Source organism: Stenella coeruleoalba (genome assembly GCF_951394435.1).
Source record: "Stenella coeruleoalba genome assembly, chromosome: 8".
Classification (NCBI taxonomy): Eukaryota; Metazoa; Chordata; class Mammalia; order Artiodactyla; family Delphinidae; genus Stenella; species Stenella coeruleoalba.
The window spans coordinates 48,558,054-48,566,931 of NC_137154.1; the positions used below are offsets into that span (position 1 = coordinate 48,558,054).

An 8,878-nucleotide genomic window follows, 5' to 3' on the forward strand; every position below is an offset into this window, starting at 1 on the left:
CAGCAGTGAGCCAGCAGTAGCCCTGAGACCCGGCCTCACCCACCAGTAGGCAGACACCAGCCCTGGGACCACATGGTCCACAGCCCCACCCACTAGCAGGTAGACACCAGCCTCAAGATTACCAAGGATCTGCAGCCAGCTGTGTATCTAGCCCACTCACCAGTGGAAAGACACCAGCTCCAGGAACCATGAGCCCCACAGCCTGAGACCCCTGGACCTGGTTCCACTCACCAGTAGGCTGACACTATCGCCAGGACCCAGCATCATCCACCAGTGGGTGGACACTAGCCCCAGGATGCCCTGAGCCCCAGCCCCACCCACCAGATTTTGGACACCAAATCCAGCTTGAGAAAGAAGGACAAAACTGGAAGTATCATGCTCCCTGATTTCAAACTACACTACAAAGCTACAGTAATCTAAATGGCATGGTAGTGGCACAAAACAGACACATAGATCAATGGAACAGAATAGAGAGCTCAGAAATGAACCCACACTTATGTGGGTAATTAATCTATGACAAAGGAGGCAAGAATACACAATGGGGGAAAGATAGTATTTTCAATAAGTGGTGCTGAGAAAACTGGACAGCTACATGCAAAAGAAACAAACTGGACTACTTTCTCACACCCTATATAAAAACAAATTCACAATGAATTAAAGACTTCAATGGAAGACCTGAAACCATTAAATTTCTACACAAATCATAGGTATTACACTCTTTGGCATCGGTCTTAGCAATATTTTTTTGGATAAGCCTCCTCAGGCAATAGAAATATAAGGACAAAATAAACAATTGGTACCACATCAAAATAAAGGCTTTTGCACAGTGAAACAACCAATACAGAAAAACCTCCTACTGAATGGTAGAAGATATTTTCACACTATGTTCAACAAGGGTTTAATATCCAAAAATATATATAATTTATACAACTTACCATCATAAAAACAAACAACCCAATTAAAAAAATGGGCTGAGGTCCTGTATAGACGTTTTCCCAAAGAAGACATACAGGCGAACAGGCAAATGAAATGATGCTCAACATGTCTAATCATCAGGGAAATTCAAATAAAAACCACAATGAGATATCACCTCAAACTTGTCAAAATGACTATTACCAAAAAGACAACAAATAACAAGTGTTGGAGAGGATGTGGAAAAAAGGAATCCTCATGCAGTGTTGTTGGAATGTGAATCAGTGCAGCCACTATGGAAAAAAAATATAGAGATTAATTTTTTAAAATTAAAAATAGAACTACCATATGGTCTAGCAATTCCACGCCTGGTTATTTATCCAAAGAAAACAAAACACTAATTTGAAAAGATACATGTACTCCTATATTCATTGCAGCATTATTAATAATAGCCAAGATGTGGAAGCAACTTAAATGCCCATCAATGTTTGAGGGAATAAAGATGTAATATATATAAATAAACATTATTCAGCCATAAAAAAGAATAGAATCTTGGCATTTGCCACACACGGATGGACCCAGAGAATATTATGCTAAGTAAAATAAGTCAGCTAGAGAAAGACAAATACAGTATGATTTCATTTACATGTGGATCTAAGAAACAAAGCAAATGAACAAACATAATGAAAGAGAAACAGACACAGAGAACAAACAGGTGGTTGCCAGAGGAAGGCTGTTTGAGGGGAGGAGAGAAATAGATGAGGGAGATTTCAGGTATAAAATAAATGCGTCACATCTGTGATATATACAGAGCAGGGAATATAGTCAATAATTATGTAATATCTTTGTATGGTAACAGATGGTAAGTAGACTTATCATAGTAATTACTTTGAAATCTATGGAAATATCAAATTACTATGCTGTGTAACAGGAACTAACATAGTGTTATAGGTCAGTTCTACTTCAAAAACACTCTCATAGGAAAAGAAATCATATTTGTGGTTACCAGATGTGGGGATGGGGAGAGGAGGAATTGGATGAAGGTAGCCAAAGTATAAACTTCTAGTTATAAGATAAATAAGTACTAGGGATGTAATATACATCATGATAAATATGTTATCTATGAAAGTTGTTAAGAGTAAATTCTGAGTTCTCATCACAAGGGAAACATTTTTTTTCTATTTCTTTAATGCTGTATCTATATGAGATGATGTTCACTAAACTTATTGTGGTAATCCTTTCATGATGTATGTGATTATTGTGATGTAACCATTAAACTTACACAGTGCTGTGTGTCAACTACCTCCCAGTAAAACTGGGAGAAAAATAAAATAGTTTCAAATCAGTCAGGGAAGAGAGACCTGACTACCTATAACAAAAAGGAGTCTTAATGGTACCTGGAAGAAGGGGAAAAAAGCAATACCAGCAAAAAATAATAAAATAAAAACATATTTTTAAAATTTCAAATATAAATGAAAGCAGGTGGATATTTCAGTAGGAGAGAGCAAAATGATTGAAGACTATGGACAAGGGTTAGGGTTATTCATGGTGTTATTCAGAAGTGAAAACCTCTTATAAGAATGTTATTCTAATATGCATGATAACCTCTAGGTAGCTTGTGAAAATGCAAATTCTTGTGCTCCATCAGAAGAGTGCCTAAGTAGTTCTGGGGTGGAGTTGAGGAATCTGCACTTTATAAAAGAATTTCAAGTGGTTTTGATGCTCTGGTGCTGGACCACACTGAGAACAGTGAAGGATGCAAAAGGAAAGTGGATGTCATATTATAAATGTATCCAGTGGGTAGTATGAAGACAGATTGTGAGGACCCATGGGAGTGAAGAGCCTATGGAAGATGAAGAACAAACAAGTTGTGTTTTTAGGTAGTTGTTAAGCGGATATTATTCTCTTATCTGAAGTTAAAACACAGCAACAACAGAAACCTCATTACTGAGCATTTTTAAAGTACAGGAAAGTGAAAAAAAAGTATAAATAAACCAATATTCACCCATCAAAAGATAAGTAATTTTGACATTTGGAACATGTCTTTCCATACCTTTATAACAAATGTTTTATGTGCATGTACATGTACACTTGTGTGTATATTCACATGAAATATACACACAACAATAAGTACACTGTATAGTAATCTATCTTTTCTCTTAATATATCATATATATCTATATCAATATTTATCTTGTTGCATGACAGTTCACATTTTATTTTACCAATACTCTGAAGTAAATGTTTAAGTAGTTTCTAAATTATCATTGCAATATATAATGGTGTGTTGAATATCACAACACATTACTGCATTCTTGCCCACTTTCCCCCATTAGACACATATTTAGAAGATGAATCACCAGACATTAGATACTTAAAATATCAATACATTTACCAAAAGCTCTGAAGAACTCTTTTAAGAATTAGAAAAGTATCCTTTTAATTCACATTTCTTCTTGTTTATTGTACTTATTCATGATCCTCAGCCATGAATAATCTATTTGGGAGAATAATAATCATTACCAATAACTAAGAATTACTAAAACCTAGACTTTTCTACTGATCTAAATTATATCAGACACGCCTTGATAGTTACATACCCTAGAGGTGGTGAGACTTTGGACCCCAATTTATGACTTAATTTGTCCATTTTGCAGACATATTTTAACCATGGTCCTATTCTGTGCCAGGTGCAGTATAGGGTTACAGATACATAAGACATAATCCCTGTTCTCAAAGAATTCAATCTAGAACTCTGTAAATAGTAAGTTATTATTATTTTTTTTTTTTTGGCAGTACGCGGGCCTCTCACTGTTGTGGCCTCTCCCGTTGCAGAGCACAGGCTCCGGATGCCCGGGCCCAGCGGCCATGGCTCACGGGCCCAGCCGCTCCGCGGCATGTGGGATCTTTCCAGACCGGGGCACGAACCCACGTCCTCTGCGTCGACAGGCGGACTCTCAACCACTGCGCCACCAGGGAAGCCCAGTAAATAGTAAGTTATTGGATTATCAGAAGAATGAAAGCATGTGTAAACATTTATCAGTATACGGTGGTAACTCACATTAGTGAACAATCAAACGTCAGTCAGAGAAGAAAATATAAAGAAAGAATACACTGAAAAATGTCCTAAATTAGCTTAGAAAGAAATATTTTGAGCATGGCCTTGCAAATTTGCATTGTCTTCACACTATAGATTATGGGATTCATTACAGGAGGGATGAGCAGATAAATATTGGCAATGAGGGTATGCAGAAGGGGAGGGGCATGCTTCCCAAACCTATGCACCAGTGACAAGCTCATCATGGGGATGTAGAAGATGGCAATAGCACTTATGTGTGATACACAGGTACCAAAGGCCTTTTTCCACTCCTCTGGGGAGGCAATGTTGAGCACGGAAGGGATGATCAGGACATAGGAGAGAAGGATCAAGACAGAGTCCAAGGTACCAGTAGAGATGACAATGGCCAGGCCAAATACACTGTTGATCTTGGTGTCTGTGCATGAAAGCTTCATCACATCAGGGTGGAAACAATATGGATGGTGAAAACATGACTTCCACAAAAGGACAGACGCTTAAGGAGCAGGAGTAAAGGCACTACAACCGTTGTCACCCTAATAACAATTGCAAAGCCCACTTTGATGATTCCTGAATTGGTTAAGATTGTGGCATATCTCAGTGGGTTACAGATGGCAGTGTAACGGTCAAAGGCCATTGCCAGGAGTAACAAGGACTCCATTAATGTGAAACCATGGATAAAGAACATATGGCCAATGCAGACATCAAAGCTGATTTCTCGAGCATTGAACCAGAAAATACCCACCATGGTGACCAACGTGGAAAGGCACAGCCCTAGGTCCATGAAGGACAAGCATGGAGAGGAAATAGTACATGGGCTCATGGAGGCTCGACTCAGTGATGATGACAAACAAGATCATGCCATTCCCTGAGATGACAATGGCAAAGAGACAACAGAATGGAGGATGGAGATCCAGGCATGGTATGTTTCAAAACGAAGGATGCCAGTAAGGAAGAAGACTGCAGAGTGGAAAATGCTCTGGCTGAAGGATGGCATGATGAGTGAAGGAAGCAGATTTCCCTGGGGAAAAGGAACATGTCCTGCAAAAACAGGGCCCGCTTGTTATCTCTAGGCTTCAGTATATATCCATATACTCATATAAAAAAGATTAGATTAGATAATGGTAAGATATTTTCCACTTCTATGATTCTATGGTCATGGGCAGATAGGACATTTCTATACAAATCTAGGACAACACAAAAGGCAATTCATCCTGCTTCTTCACTTCTCACTTTCCAAGGCAAAAACCCTTAAGAGGTCCATTAAGAGTTAAAAGTCTTTGCATACCCAATGAAAACAGTATAGTTAAGGTACTATCAATATTTACAGAAAGATACTCCTGTTTAAATAAATATGCAAGAACTATTGATAAAAATGAAATACTAGGAAAGAAGCAATTTAATCTGTGCAAAGAGACTACAGTGTGTGACGGTTGGTAAAGCATTTATTCAAGAAATACCTGTGAAGCTGGTATCATTTAAGGGAATTTCTCCTTGAAGAAGATTTTCAGGGAAAATCTCCTTGAAGAAATAGGGCTTAAGTTAACCTTAATAAGAACAAAAATTCATTGCAAACTAACAGATAATAATTGGAACAGAATGATCTAAGTAAGGTTCTTAATATTCCTTCATAACAAAAGGACACTGAAAATGAATTGAGGGGTTTGAGGTGGGGGTGTAGTCCCTCAGAAAGCCTCATTAAGGCTGGATGCATCTTCATTCAGATAGTGAATGGACCATCTTCTGAACCATCTTCTCTGTTTGAGGATATGAGCATACACTCAACCCAGGTCAAGAAATCTCTAGGATCAAAAAAGTTCCTCTATATTGGTTCTTGTCCTGAGTTTTCTGATGCCCTATTTTTATCTGTAGAAAGAATGCTTGATTTTTATAGTATGTGTGTATCCTCTTTCTCTCATTCATGCATGCATTCTTTCAAGAAATATGTAAATAACTGACAAAATGCCAGTGTGCAATGAACAGAATTAGAATTAGACCTAGTACTCCAAGATGGTCTATACATGACTTGGGGAAAAAAACGTCTGAGGGTAAGTTAATTTGATGAGTTTCATTCCAGCCCCTGAATGAACAGGGAGTAGCTTCAACTTGAGTGGGAATAACTGGTTACAGGACTTGTGATGAAGAGGGTGTTTGAGAAGAAAAGAAAAAAATGTTCAATACAGCTAGCCTCTTAAGGACTTACTAAAAATAAATAAATAAATAATGGCTGGAAATTTTGAATTAAGAGGGAATGCAGAAAAAACTAAACTCCATGGGTTTTGATTCGGCCCTTGGACCTCAGTTGGAAAAGAGGCCTCATTGTTTTCACTTTTGACTCACAGGAATTAGAATATGTACTAACCTCTGCATTCCCAACAAAGTGACTCCCGCCCCGATAGTAAGGTTTAAGAGTTAAACTGATGCCTGGGTTGAAGTCACAGGAGTGGTGAAAAATATCTTACAGTAATAAAATCTAAGGGGAAGGAGGCCTGAAAAAAAGGACCTGGGGAATAGCAGTATTTAGGGAAAAGACAGAGTAGAACCTACTAATGAGACTGCAGAGGCATGGCCACTGAGGTGCAAATGAACCCCAGGAAAAAGCAAGGACTTCATCAGTTTTTCTCAGACATTTGATCTCAGAGCCAGGAGAAATGCCTGGCACAATAGTGTTCAAGAGTATCTGTTGAATAAATGAACTGAATTGCATCTGTGACAGACCCTAGACACAATATCAGGCATATATTGTGGTTCCTGATATAGAGCCCCTTCAAATTAGAAGTAAAGTTTATGTAAACATTCTGGTATATATTAATATAGGAGATAAGCTGACAATTTTCTTGTTAATCTGGTGTTTATCTTGGGTACTAGGACTTTGCTCAAATTTAGATCTGGTGATAAAAACAAATTTTTCTGGATGAAGTTGTAAGGACCCTTAATTGTATCCTCTTTATTTTTTTTTTATTTTTATTTTTTTTGCGGTACGCGGGCCTCTCACTCTTGTAGCCTCTCCCGTTGCGGAGCACAGGCTCCGGACGCGCAGGCTCAACGCGCCCAGCCGCTCTGCGGCATGTGGGATCCTCCCGGACCGGGGCACGAACCCGTGTCCCCGGCACCGGCAGGCGGACTCCCAACCACTGCGCCACCAGGAAAGCCCCATGTCCTCTTTATTTTTAAGATGAGGAAGTGGAACCGAGCAGGATCATATGGGGCCTTCCCAGGACAGACCACTCCCCCATATCCTCTGCTTTAGCTCCTCTCTGAAATGCCCAGATAACAGTATCTAATGCACATTTCCTGAGTTTTTTGGTTTTTGTTTTTTTTACAGATGCTAAAACCCCCACCAAATGGAAGAACTTAACTACTTGATGACGATGAGCACATGGCCCCCAGACCCACTGGAGCCTGAGGATTGATAATGTTAACACCTGTGACACTGCCCTGCTCCCTCACCATCAACCAATCAGAGAATTGTGCCCAAGCTGATCACAGACCCTGGGATGCTCCTCCCTCACCTTGCCTTTAAAAATGCTTTCCTGAAACCACCAGATCTGGGAGTTCGCGTGTTTTGAGCACTAGCTGTCCTGAACTTTTCGCGTGGTGCCCTGCACTAAGTGCTGCATTTTCCTTCACATTGTAAGTAGATGGGCTTTACTGCACATGGGCAAGCAGACCCAAGTTTGGTTCTGTAGCAGAAGCAGGCTCTCAAGTTAATGTTCTTTTTATTATAGTAAATAAATTAAGAGACCTCAATGGATTATCCAGGTGTCCAAACTAGCCTTCTCCTTAATAATAGTGATAATATTTCAGTGTCTCCTGTGGGCCAAACAATTCACGCCATTTTATCTCTTTTGCTGAATCGTTCTTTCCACTGTTCTGCAAGCTTCTCATGGTATCTTTTTTCAACTGATATAATCAAAGGGAAACATAGTAGAGCTATTCTAATTCATGGAACTCTATTAGTAAAACTTGTGGGCAGGAATAGCTTTCCTTTTTTTAAATTCTGTGATTCTTAAACGACCCTTGGGCATCCTTGCACTAAATCTAATGAGCTAATAGTAAATAACTATTCTTGGAAATATATATTTAAATATCTCTCCCCCATGGAGAATTCTTTAAGACAGGGGCTATGACTTAAACATCCTTGTAAGGAGGCCACCAAGAACATGTAAATATTGCCCCCATTACAAAGGTTCACATCCATCATTATCACAACATGCACTGGGTATTATCAGCTCCTTTTCACAGATGAGAACATTGAGGCTAAGATTAGAAAAACAAGGCTTAGAAGAATCATGTTACTTTCTCACATTTATCCACATGGCAAATCTAATAATTGAACTTTGTTCTGACTTCACTCTGCTCTCTTCCCTTCTTATTTTTAAAAGAACTTAATTTTAAAGAAAAATGTGGAATGAATGATCACATACTCATGTATATATAGATATACTCATGTATATCTATAATATACAAATCTCTTGAATATGTACTACTGAGTTCACAAATTTCCTCTGAACTGTTAGTTTTATAAACTATCTGAAGATTATACAGTCCCTGATGTATTCAGAAATACTTCAATGCCCTAAAACACTGATGTCATGCAAAGAAGACTTTTTGAGTCTGGAAAAGGAGGTCATTTTACCCTTTGAAAGTCATCCCAGGCAGCAGCAGAGAGTCTTTTAAACAGAGAGAGAGAGAGAGAGAGGGAATATTATCTCAACCTCATAAAATTACAGGCAGAAATGTCTTCTGTTCTAAGGCTGGGGAAACAGTGCCTGATCAGTCTTGCCCCTTTAAACCATCCCCAAAGAAGTTCTCTTTTGTCAGGAGAACTCACTGGCAGTTTTCAGGAATGAGAGAACACTCAGATTTGAGAAAGAAAGACTTTATAAG

At 38.8% G+C, this 8,878-nt stretch overlaps 1 pseudogene across 1 annotated transcript; it reads right to left on the reverse strand.

Annotated features, from left to right (window-relative positions):
• Nucleotides 1-4,038: 4,038 nt before the first annotated feature.
• Nucleotides 4,039-4,985, reverse strand: LOC307191107 (olfactory receptor OR51C1-like; annotated as a pseudogene). The gene has a single exon. The product of its transcript is annotated as an olfactory receptor OR51C1-like (transcript).
• Between the last annotated feature and the right edge of the window lie 3,893 nt (nucleotides 4,986-8,878).